This window comes from Lolium perenne, chromosome 1, assembly GCF_019359855.2.
Source record: "Lolium perenne isolate Kyuss_39 chromosome 1, Kyuss_2.0, whole genome shotgun sequence".
NCBI classification, from domain to species: domain Eukaryota; kingdom Viridiplantae; phylum Streptophyta; class Magnoliopsida; order Poales; family Poaceae; genus Lolium; species Lolium perenne.
In genome coordinates, this window is record NC_067244.2 from 168,119,939 (window position 1) to 168,133,136 (window position 13,198).

A 13,198-nucleotide genomic window follows, 5' to 3' on the forward strand; every position below is an offset into this window, starting at 1 on the left:
AGGCCTCGGGTAGGCCAGGGAAGTCCGGCGGGGATGTTCCGGTGCGGTGGTCGTGGAGGTGGGAGAGAGAGCGACTTGGGAAGTTCCGGTGGGTGTGGTCTCAGAGGAGAGACTGAGGGAAATGAAATTTTTTTCGGTTAGTTTCCGGGGCTAGGGAGGTGGTGATCGAAACAAATGACGGGTAGACCCCCCACCAACCGACTTATACATGGACATTGTTGTCATCTTTACGAGGGTAGAATGGGAAGTTAGAAGCGTGTGAAATATTTGTATTTTTCGGGCGGGAAGTTTTTCTGCTGGTATGAGATTTCGAATTTGGCTACAGTGCAAGTAATACAAAAATATGAGACCGTACTAGTACGGCCAAATGTCACATCAAGTCATCATCACGCTGAAAATTAGCATCATTAGAAAGTGCTTTTCAATACGAATCCAACGATACTAATTACATACGGAGTATAATATAATCAAGATTGTGTTGCTCAATTTTTATTGTCAAAGTTCGTCTTGGAATACGCGTGGGCCTTATTCCTTGGGACGGAGGTAGTACTTACCACTATGACTAGTCTAATATAAAAATGGTAGACCATGCGAAGTAGCTCTGCTCAGGCATTTATTCCCAGCGGTCATATCAAGCCATTATCACAAACAAAATCAGTTACTCCCATGTCCTCTGAACTGCAATTCAAAAATACCTCTGAAATATTTCGGAGTTAATTGGCTAGTGGTTTTGCAGCTCAACTGATTTTGAGTTTGAGTGTGGCTACAGTCGAAGCTATATCTGTATATGTCCATCTATATCTATATCTATATCTGTCCACCTATCCACTATATATAAAAAAAATCTCAGTTTTTGAAATCAGATAAGCCATCACCATGATGCACAAGCAATTATTGGCCGTTGGCACATCAGTTCTCCAACGCTTGATCCAACGGTCAAAGTTCCCTTTTTTAAGAGAATGGTCAAAATTCATTTGATTCGCTCGGGAACTGCGCGCGTCAAAACGAGTCTGACGAAGAGTTCTCACAGACGCGCCTTGGCGATACATTGAATGCATATCTGATACGTCCAAAACGTATCTACTTTCCCGAACACTTTTGCTATTGTTTTGCCTCTAATTTGTGTATTTTGGATGCAACTAACACGGACTAACGCTGTTTTCAGCAGAACTGTTCTGGTGTCTCGTTTTTGTGCAGAAATCCAACTTTCAGGAAAATGCTCGGAATTTATGCAAAAGGTCCTATTTTCCCAGAATACTGACGGAGCTGTAAGGGCAAGCTGTGTGGGGGCCCGAGGGCCCCACACACTAGGCCGGCGCGGCCCAGGAGGGGCCCGCGCGGCCCTAGTGTGTGGCGGCCTCGGCTGGCCCCCGACGCCCTCTTTCGGACTACTTATTGCCTTCGACCTAAAAACGCACGGGAGGAAGTCGAAGTCGCCAGAAACCATCCAGTACGCCGCCACCGTCGCGAAACTCCGTCTCGGGACCAGAAACTCCGTTCTGGCACCTCGCCGGGACGGGGAATTGGAGGAGATCATCGCAATCATCATCACCGACGCCTCTCCATCAACCAGCCATGTTTCCCCCATCCATGCGTGAGTAATTCCCCCGCTGTAGGCTGAAGGGGATGGTAGGGATTGGATGAGATTGGTCATGTAATAGTATAAGATTGTTAGGGCATAGTGCCTAGTGTCCGTAATTGGTACTTTGATGATATTGTTGCAACTTGTTATGCTTAATGCTTGTCACTAGGGCCCGAGTGCCATGATCTTAGATCTGAACATGTTATTATGTCATCATGATATTCATTGTTTATGGTCTTACCTGCAAGTTGTATACACATGTCGCTGTCCGGAACCAATGGCCCCGAAGTGACAGAAATCGGGACAACCGGAGGGGATGGTAGTGATGTGAGGATCACATGTGTTCACGGAGTGTTAATGCTTTTCTCCGGTACTCTATTAAAAGGAGTACCTTAATATCCAGTAGATTCCCTTGAGGCCCGGCTGCCACCGGCTGGTAGGACAAAAGATGTTGTGCAAGTTTCTCATTGCGAGCACGTACGACTATAATTGGAACACATGCCTATTGATTGCTTTGTACTTAGACACCGTTTTATTATTATCTGCAAATGCCCTGCTTGATTGTTACATGAGTTTCTCTCATCCATGCAACGCCCGTTATCCGTCCCCGTGCCTACAGTATTTTAATCCTGCTGTTTACTATAATCACTACTGTTGTCTCTGTTACTCTGCTGCTGTTATTTCACTACTGCTACTGCTATAAAATCGCATTATCGATAAACTCTTGCGAGCAAGTCTGTTTCCAGGTGCAGCTGAATTGACAACTCCGTTATTAAGGCTTTCAAGTATTCTTTGTCTCCCCTTGTGTCGAATCAATAAATTGGGTTTTACTACCCACGAAGACTGCTGCAATCCCCTATACTTGTGGGTTATCAAGACTGTTTTCTGGCGCCGTTGCCGGGGAGCATAGCTTTATTTGGAAGTTCACTTGGATTGATATTGTTCGCTGCAAATTCTCCATCATGGGTAAACCTCGCGATCCTAAAGTCGCCATATTACCATCCACTACAAGAAAAGGTACAACTCTGAGTACCTCTGCTACTCTTGATTCACCATCTGTGATAAGTCAACTTGTTTCACCGCCACAAGCTTCACTTGCTGGTACTTCTGCTGAATCTGAAAACTCTCATAATATTGATAATGTTTCTGCTGTGCTTGATGATAGTGGTTCATTGGGATCCTTTCTAGATGCTACAATTGCTAGGTCTAGACAAATTGAAAATACTGAAACTCCTAATGCTACTACACCCGTTAATTCACCTGAACTTGATTATTCTAGTGATGATCCTGATGAAGATTATGTGGAGCTTAATGATGATTTTATTACTAGATGCAATGCTACTGCTGATGCAAGCAAAATCAAAAAGTTTCTCACACAATATACTGTTAGACATAAGTTATCTCCTGATCCTAAATTTGCCACATCTCCTATATGCATTAAGGATAAAGATTATGATTTTTCTCTTGATCTATCTCATATAGCTATTGTAGAGAAAGCACCCTTTTGTGGTACTGAAAAAGAAAGTGTTGTAGAACACATGATTGAACTTTCTTCTATGAGTAGCTTGTTTTCTGATGATGTCAAGATGCGTACTTATTTTGTCGCTAAATTTTTTCCTTTCTCATTAAAGGATGATGCTAAAACTTGGTATAATAATTTGCCTCCTGGTTCTATTAGAAGTCCAACTGATTTGCGTGATGTTTTCTTTCGAAAATACTTTCCTGCTAGTGCTCAACATGTTGCTTTACAGAAAATTTATAGATTTGACCAGGGAAATGAAGAGAAATTGCCTGAGGCTTGGGCAAGATTTTGTTCTCTTATCAGAGCTCGACCTGGACATGATTTAGAAAAGAATGATCTACTTGATATATTTTATAGTGGACTAACCATTGAGTCTAGGGCATATTTGGATAGTTGTGCTGGTTGTGTTTTCAGGAAAAGAACTCCAAACGAAGCTGAAGAATTATTGGCTAAAATAGGCCGGAATCATGATGATTGGACTACGCCTGAACCAATTCCAACGCCAATATTGAAGAAGAGGGGTTTAATTAAATTGAAAGATGAAGATATGAGGGAAGCCAAGAAGTCTCTCAAGGAGAAAGGTATTAAATCTGAAGATGTGAAGAATGTACCTCCCATAGAAGATATATGTGAGATAATTCCCCCTTCATCCATGATTGAGGTAAACTCCCTTCAGCGCTTTACTAGGGAAGATATTCTGTATTCAAAACCTCCTGCGCAATGCTTAGATGAGTTTGATAATTATATTGTTAAGCAAAGTAATTTCAATATGAGAGTAGAGAATCATTTAATGGAAAATTCTCGAGCTATTGGTGAATTGCATGGTATTGTGGAGAGAACCTCCAATGATGTTAAGATGCTTGTTAAACATTTTCAAATGGTTCAAACTCAAATTGATCAGCTTACTAAAGTGCAAAATGACTTATTAAAAAATAATTCTAAAGAGAAACATGCTTATGAAGTAACAACTAGCGGTGGTGTCTCTACCCAGGATCCTCTATATCCTGAAGGGCATCCCAAAAGAATTGAACAAGATTCTCAATGAACTGAAACTAGTGCTTCATCTAAGAAAAAGAAAAAGAAACATAAAACTGTTGTGGAATCCTCTGAGCCTGTTAATGATTGATGTCTACGTTCCCCCTCCTTTCCTGTAGACAGTGTTGGGCCTCCAAGAGCAGAGGTTTGTAGAACAGCAGCAAGTTTTCCCTTAAGTGGATCACCCAAGGTTTAGCTACTGAGAATATTTACGCAGCATTGATTTCTGTCGGATAGCCTCACTTACCACAAGCACCAAAGAAAAAATGCGCGAAAGAACTATAAAAACTAACTAAATATTACATCAGCTGCAAGGCTTTGAAAAAATATTACAGAACCCAGAGAAATTGAATGGTAATTAAACCTAGCAATACAATGAAGCGATCCAGCAATCTTTTAAGTTGTCCATGCAGCACCTATATCTGAAACAAAGACATTACAAGTTAAGACAACAACAATGGAAAGGCAAAGACACTACAATATTGTTTGCCAAAGAATTTGGAACTCATCATTTCGTCGTTATAACAAGATCATTGTAATGCGCACAATAAGCAAACAAAGAGTGCATGCCGCATACCAACAGCCAATATAACAGAGCATGTTAGAATGAAACAGCAGACTTACTACTGTCGAGTCCCATGCAAACCAACATGTTCAGGGAGTACAAAATTGGCATGAACATAGTAGCAGGCTATAAATTTTGTAACAACGACTGCGCAAGATGAAGTTATGATGGCTACATCTACAGAGTAGGGAATGTAAACCAAAAATAGAAGTTACGATGGCAAAAGCTAAAGAGGAGGGAATGTGAACCAACATGTGCCAAGTGAAATTACTTCATTTTGGTCGTGAACTAAATAATACTCCTGAACTTATAGTGAAGGGGATGCAAATCAAGATGTTTCGGGATATAAACTTGTAATGAGCAACACATAGAGGATAGTTAATGCTGGAGCTTAGGATGGACCAGATACAGAATATAGTGGGATCACCTGTGAACTTGTATAAGAGGGAATGCAAACCAATATGTTCAGCATTCCATATGTGAGCGTCATGCCAAGTCAGAGAAACAAGTCAATAATGCAGCTTTTGAAGAACAAGATGGCACGCAAAATTATTATCTAGTAGTATGACAAGTTTATTTGTACTACAGACTAGATAGCAGAGTGATAGCATGCCAAACTAAGTCCTTACTTTGTTAGCTTACAATGAACTAGATACAAAACAATGGCATCACCTGTAGTACAGGGAATGCAAGCCAACATGTTCATGGAGTAAAAAATTGGCACAAACAACATAGTAGCAGGCCATAATATTTGTAACAACGACTGAGCAAGATAAAGTTATGATGGCTAGATCTACAGAGCAGGCAATGTAAACCAAATATAGAAGTTACGATGCCAAAAGCTATAGAGCAGGGAATGCAAACCAACATGTGCAATTACTTAAAACTGGCCATGAACTAAATAATAGCAGGATGTTACTATAATACCTATAATTTTTTGTAACAATGACTGAGCAAGATAGAAGTTATGATGGCTACATCTACAGAGCAGGGAATGCAAACCAAAATGTTCAATCGCTTAAAGTTAGCAATGAACTAGAAAATAGCAAGGTGTTACGGTCATAGCTAGGAATAAACTAAAAGAGCTTCAGACAAACAAGCATCTGAACCCAGAACATGGCGCTAAAACAAGGGACTTACATTAGGAGAAGCACTCTGTGGGAGTCACAGCAGATCTTCCTGGGGTTGATAGATCCGGTGATGAAGTACGCTACATGTGCTACTTGGGGTTGGAGAGACGGCCATTACACTTCATGGTTACTCATCTCAGCTGCAAAAACGTAACGGCGCGTCGTTAGCACAAACAGATTCCCCCAAGATTAAACAAGAACTTGCAGGCAAGCAATAGAAAAGCGACAGTAGAAGAGTTTAGATCATGCACGGCGCCGGTGAAGCAGATCCGGTTCATGCACAGCGGTGTCAGTGAGCAAGATCCAATGCGGTGGACGACGGATCCGGCGAAGCGGCTCCGGTGGGGTGGACGATACCGCAGCTGAAGCGACTGCGGTAGACTGCTGGATGAGCATATGGTTTCGAGGTTCGGCGGGGATGATCCGGTCCGGTTGATGACGGCGTCGATGAAGCGGCTCCGGCAGGCAGCCGGATGATGAGGATCGCGAGGCCTCGGGTAGGCCAGGGAAGTCCGGCGGGGATGTTCCGGTGCGGTGGTCGTGGAGGTGGGAGAGAGAGCGACTTGGGAAGTTCCGGTGGGTGTGGTCTCAGAGGAGAGACTGAGGGAAATGAAATTTTTTCGGTTAGTTTCCGGGGCTAGGGAGGTGGTGATCGAAACAAATGACGGGTAGACCCCCCACCAACCGACTTATACATGGACATTGTTGTCATCTTTACGAGGGTAGAATGGGAAGTTAGAAGCGTGTGAAATATTTGTATTTTTCGGGCGGGAAGTTTTTCTGCTGGTATGAGATTTCGAATTTGGCTACAGTGCAAGTAATACAAAAATATGAGACCGTACTAGTACGGCCAAATGTCACATCAAGTCATCATCACGCTGAAAATTAGCATCATTAGAAAGTGCTTTTCAATACGAATCCAACGATACTAATTACATACGGAGTATAATATAATCAAGATTGTGTTGCTCAATTTTTATTGTCAAAGTTCGTCTTGGAATACGCGTGGGCCTTATTCCTTGGGACGGAGGTAGTACTTACCACTATGACTAGTCTAATATAAAAATGGTAGACCATGCGAAGTAGCTCTGCTCAGGCATTTATTCCCAGCGGTCATATCAAGCCATTATCACAAACAAAATCAGTTACTCCCATGTCCTCCGAACTGCAATTCAAAAATACCTCTGAAATATTTCGGAGTTAATTGGCTAGTGGTTTTGCAGCTCAACTGATTTTGAGTTTGAGTGTGGCTACAGTCGAAGCTATATCTGTATATGTCCATCTATATCTATATCTATATCTGTCCACCTATCCACTATATATAAAAAAAATCTCAGTTTTTGAAATCAGATAAGCCATCACCATGATGCACAAGCAATTATTGGCCGTTGGCACATCAGTTCTCCAACGCTTGATCCAACGGTCAAAGTTCCCTTTTTTAAGAGAATGGTCAAAATTCATTTGATTCGCTCGGGAACTGCGCGCGTCAAAATGAGTCTGACGAAGAGTTCTCACAGACGCGCCTTGGCGATACATTGAATGCATATCTGATACGTCCAAAACGTATCTACTTTCCCGAACACTTTTGCTATTGTTTTGCCTCTAATTTGTGTATTTTGGATGCAACTAACACGGACTAACGCTGTTTTCAGCAGAACTGTTCTGGTGTCTCGTTTTTGTGCAGAAATCCAACTTTCAGGAAAATGCTCGGAATTTATGCGAAAGGTCCTATTTTCCCAGAATACTGACGGAGCCAGAAGGGCAAGCCAGGTGGGGGCCCGAGGGCCCCACACACTAGGCCGGCGCGGCCCAGGAGGGGCCCGCGCGGCCCTAGTGTGTGGCGGCCTCGGCTGGCCCCCGACGCCCTCTTTCGGACTACTTATTGCCTTCGACCTAAAAACGCACGGGAGGAAGTCGAAGTCGCCAGAAACCATCCAAAGACGCCGCCACCGTCGCGAAACTCCGTCTCGGGACCAGAAACTCCGTTCTGGCACCTCGCCGGGACGGGGAATTGGAGGAGATCATCGCAATCATCATCACCGACGCCTCTCCATCAACCAGCCATGTTTCCCCCATCCATGCGTGAGTAATTCCCCCGCTGTAGGCTGAAGGGGATGGTAGGGATTGGATGAGATTGGTCATGTAATAGTATAAGATTGTTAGGGCATAGTGCCTAGTGTCCGTAATTGGTACTTTGATGATATTGTTGCAACTTGTTATGCTTAATGCTTGTCACTAGGGCCCGAGTGCCATGATCTTAGATCTGAACATGTTATTATGTCATCATGATATTCATTGTTTATGGTCTTACCTGCAAGTTGTATACACATGTCGCTGTCCGGAACCAATGGCCCCGAAGTGACAGAAATCGGGACAACCGGAGGGGATGGTAGTGATGTGAGGATCACATGTGTTCACGGAGTGTTAATGCTTTTCTCCGGTACTCTATTAAAAGGAGTACCTTAATATCCAGTAGATTCCCTTGAGGCCCGGCTGCCACCGGCTGGTAGGACAAAAGATGTTGTGCAAGTTTCTCATTGCGAGCACGTACGACTATAATTGGAACACATGCCTATTGATTGCTTTGTACTTAGACACCGTTTTATTATTATCTGCAAATGCCCTGCTTGATTGTTACATGAGTTTCTCTCATCCATGCAACGCCCGTTATCCGTCCCCGTGCCTACAGTATTTTAATCCTGCTGTTTACTATAATCACTACTGTTGTCTCTGTTACTCTGCTGCTGTTATTTCACTACTGCTACTGCTATAAAACTGTTACTACTGATAAACTCTTGCGAGCAAGTCTGTTTCCAGGTGCAGCTGAATTGACAACTCCGTTATTAAGGCTTTCAAGTATTCTTTGTCTCCCCTTGTGTCGAATCAATAAATTGGGTTTTACTACCCACGAAGACTGCTGCAATCCCCTATACTTGTGGGTTATCAAGACTGTTTTCTGGCGCCGTTGCCGGGGAGCATAGCTTTATTTGGAAGTTCACTTGGATTGATATTGTTCGCTGCAAATTCTCCATCATGGGTAAACCTCGCGATCCTAAAGTCGCCATATTACCATCCACTACAAGAAAAGGTACAACTCTGAGTACCTCTGCTACTCTTGATTCACCATCTGTGATAAGTCAACTTGTTTCACCGCCACAAGCTTCACTTGCTGGTACTTCTGCTGAATCTGAAAACTCTCATAATATTGATAATGTTTCTGCTGTGCTTGATGATAGTGGTTCATTGGGATCCTTTCTAGATGCTACAATTGCTAGGTCTAGACAAATTGAAAATACTGAAACTCCTAATGCTACTACACCTGTTAATTCACCTGAACTTGATTATTCTAGTGATGATCCTGATGAAGATTATGTGGAGCTTAATGATGATTTTATTACTAGATGCAATGCTACTGCTGATGCAAGCAAAATAAAAAAGTTTCTCACACAATATACTGTTAGACATAAGTTATCTCCTGATCCTAAATTTGCCACATCTCCTATATGCATTAAGGATAAAGATTATGATTTTTCTCTTGATCTATCTCATATAGCTATTGTAGAGAAAGCACCCTTTTGTGGTACTGAAAAAGAAAGTGCTGTAGAACACATGATTGAACTTTCTTCTATGAGTAGCTTGTTTTCTGATGATGTCAAGATGCGTACTTATTTTGTCGCTAAATTTTTTCCTTTCTCATTAAAGGATGATGCTAAAACTTGGTATAATAATTTGCCTCCTGGTTCTATTAGAAGTCCAACTGATTTGCGTGATGTTTTCTTTCGAAAATACTTTCCTGCTAGTGCTCAACATGTTGCTTTACAGAAAATTTATAGATTTGACCAGGGAAATGAAGAGAAATTGCCTGAGGCTTGGGCAAGATTTTGTTCTCTTATCAGAGCTCGACCTGGACATGATTTAGAAAAGAATGATCTACTTGATATATTTTATAGTGGACTAACCATTGAGTCTAGGGCATATTTGGATAGTTGTGCTGGTTGTGTTTTCAGGAAAAGAACTCCAAACGAAGCTGAAGAATTATTGGCTAAAATAGGCCGGAATCATGATGATTGGACTACGCCTGAACCAATTCCAACGCCAATATTGAAGAAGAGGGGTTTAATTAAATTGAAAGATGAAGATATGAGGGAAGCCAAGAAGTCTCTCAAGGAGAAAGGTATTAAATCTGAAGATGTGAAGAATCTACCTCCCATAGAAGATATATGTGAGATAATTCCCCCTTCATCCATGATTGAGGTAAACTCCCTTCAGCGCTTTACTAGGGAAGATATTCCGTATTCAAAACCTCCTGCGCAATGCTTAGATGAGTTTGATAATTATATTGTTAAGCAAAGTAATTTCAATATGAGAGTAGAGAATCATTTAATGGAAAATTCTCGAGCTATTGGTGAATTGCATGGTATTGTGGAGAGAACCTCCAATGATGTTAAGATGCTTGTTAAACATTTTCAAATGGTTCAAACTCAAATTGATCAGCTTACTAAAGTGCAAAATGACTTATTAAAAAATAATTCTAAAGAGAAACATGCTTATGAAGTAACAACTAGCGGTGGTGTCTCTACCCAGGATCCTCTATATCCTGAAGGGCATCCCAAAAGAATTGAACAAGATTCTCAATGAACTGAAACTAGTGCTTCATCTAAGAAAAAGAAAAAGAAACATAAAACTGTTGTGGAATCCTCTGAGCCTGTTAATGATTGATGTCTACGTTCCCCCTCCTTTCCTGTAGACAGTGTTGGGCCTCCAAGAGCAGAGGTTTGTAGAACAGCAGCAAGTTTTCCCTTAAGTGGATCACCCAAGGTTTATCGAACTCAGGGAGGAAGAGGTCAAAGATATCCCTCTCATGCAACCCTGCAACCACAAAGCAAGAAGTCTCTTGTGTCCCCAACACACCTAATAGGTGCACTAGTTCGGCGAAGAGATAGTGAAATACAGGTGGTATGAATATATAGTAGCAGTAGCAACGGTGCCAGAAAATAGCTTGCTGGCGTGTAGTTGATGGTGGTAGTATTGCAGCAGTAGTAACGCAGTAAAACAGTAAACAAGCAGTAGTAACGCAACAGTATTTAGGAACAAGGCCTAGGGATTACACTTTCACTAGTGGACACTCTCAACATTGATCACATAACAGAACAGATAAATGCATACTCTACACTTTTGTTGGATGATGAACACATTGCGTAGGATTACACGAACCCTCAATGCCGGAGTTAACAAGCTCCACAATTACTGTTCATATTTTAGTAACCTTGTAGTGTAAGATAGATCAACAGATTAAACCAAGTACTAACATAGCATGCACACTGTCACCTTCATGCATATGTAGGAGGAATAGATCACATCAATTTTATCATAGCAATAGTTAACTTCGCAATCTACAAGAGATCATGATCATAGCATAAACCAAGTACTAACACGGTGCACACACTGTCACCTTTACACACGTGCAGGAGGAATAAAACTACTTTAATAACATTGCTAGAGTAGCACATAGATAAATTGTGATACAAACTCATATGAATCTCAATCATGTAAAGCAGCTCATGAGATTATTGTATTGAGGTACATGGGAGAGATGAACCACATAGCTACCGGTACAGCCCCGAGCCTCGATGGAGAACTACTCCCTCCTCATGGGAGCAGCAACGGTGATGAAGATGGCGGTGGAGATGGCAGCGGTGTCGATGGAGAAGCCTTCCGGGGGCACTTCCCCGCTCCGGCAGCGTGCCAGAACAGAGACTCCTGTCCCCCAGATCTTGGCCTCGCGATGGCGGCGGCTCTGGAAGGTTTCTGTGGTTTTCGTCGAACGTCTCAGGGTTTTCGCGACGGAGGCTTTAAATAGGCGAAGAGGCGGCGCAGGAGGGCTTCTGGGGGGGCCACACCATATGGCGGCGTGGCCAGGGCCTGGGCCGCGCCGGCCTATGGTCTGGGGGCCCAGTGCCCCCCCTCTGGTCCTTCTCGTGTGTTCTGGATGCTTCCGGTGAAAATAGGAACCTGGGCGTTGATTTCGTCCGATTCCGAGAATATTTCGTTACTAGGATTTCTGAAACCAAAAACAGTAAAACAGAACGGCACTTTGGCATCTTGTTAATAGGTTAGTTCCAGAAAATGCACGAATATGACATAAAGTGTGCATAAAACATGTAGATATCATCAATAATGTGGCATGGAACATAAGAAATTATCGATACGTCGGAGACGTATCAGCATCCCCAAGCTTAGTTCTGCTCGTCCCGAGCAGGTAAAACGATAACACAGATAATTTCTGGAGTGACATGCCATCATAACCTTGATCATACTATTTGTAAAGCATATGTAGTGAATGCAGCGATCAAAACAATGTATATGACATGAGTAAACAAGTGAATCATAAAGCAAAGACTTTTCATGAATAGCACTTCAAGACAAGCATCAATAAGTCTTGCATAAGAGTTAACTCATGAAGTAATAATTTATAGTAAAAGCATTGAAGCAACACAAAGGAAGATTAAGTTTCAGCGGTTGCTTTCAACTTGTAACATGTATATCTCATGGGTAATTGTCAATGCAAAGCAATATAACAAATGCAATATGCAAGTATGTAGGAATCAATGCACAGTTCACACAAGTGTTTGCTTCTTGAGATGGAGAGAAATAGGTGAACTGACTCAACATTGAAGGTAAAAGAATGGTCCTCCATAGAGGAAAAGCATCGATTGCTATATTTGTGCTAGAGCTTTGATTTTGAAAACATGAAACAATTTTGTCAACGGTAGTAATAAAGCATATGTATCATGTAAATTATATCTTACAAGTTGCAAGCCTCATGCATAGTATACTAATAGTGCCCGCACCTTGTCCTAATTAGCTTGGACTACCGGATCATCACAATGCACATGTTTTTACCAAGTGTCACAAAGGGGTACCTTTATGCCGCCTGTACAAAGGTCTAAGGAGAAAGCTCGCATTGGATTTCTCGCTATTGATTATTCTTCAACTTAGACATCCATACCGGGACAACATAGACAACAGATAATGGACTCCTCTTTTATGCATAAGCATGTAACAACAATTAATAATTTTCTCATTTGAGATTGAGGATATATGTCCAAAACTGAAACTTCCACCATGGATCATGGCTTTAGTTAGCGGCCCAATGTTCTCTAACAATATGCATGCTTAACCATAAGGTGGTAGATCTCTCTTACTTCAGACAAGACGGACATGCATAGCAACTCACATGAAATTCAACAAAGAATAGTTGATGGCGTCCCCAGTGAACATGGTTATCGCACAACAAGCAACTTAATAAGAGATAAAGTGCATAATTACATATTCAATACCACAATAGTTTTTAAGCTATTTGT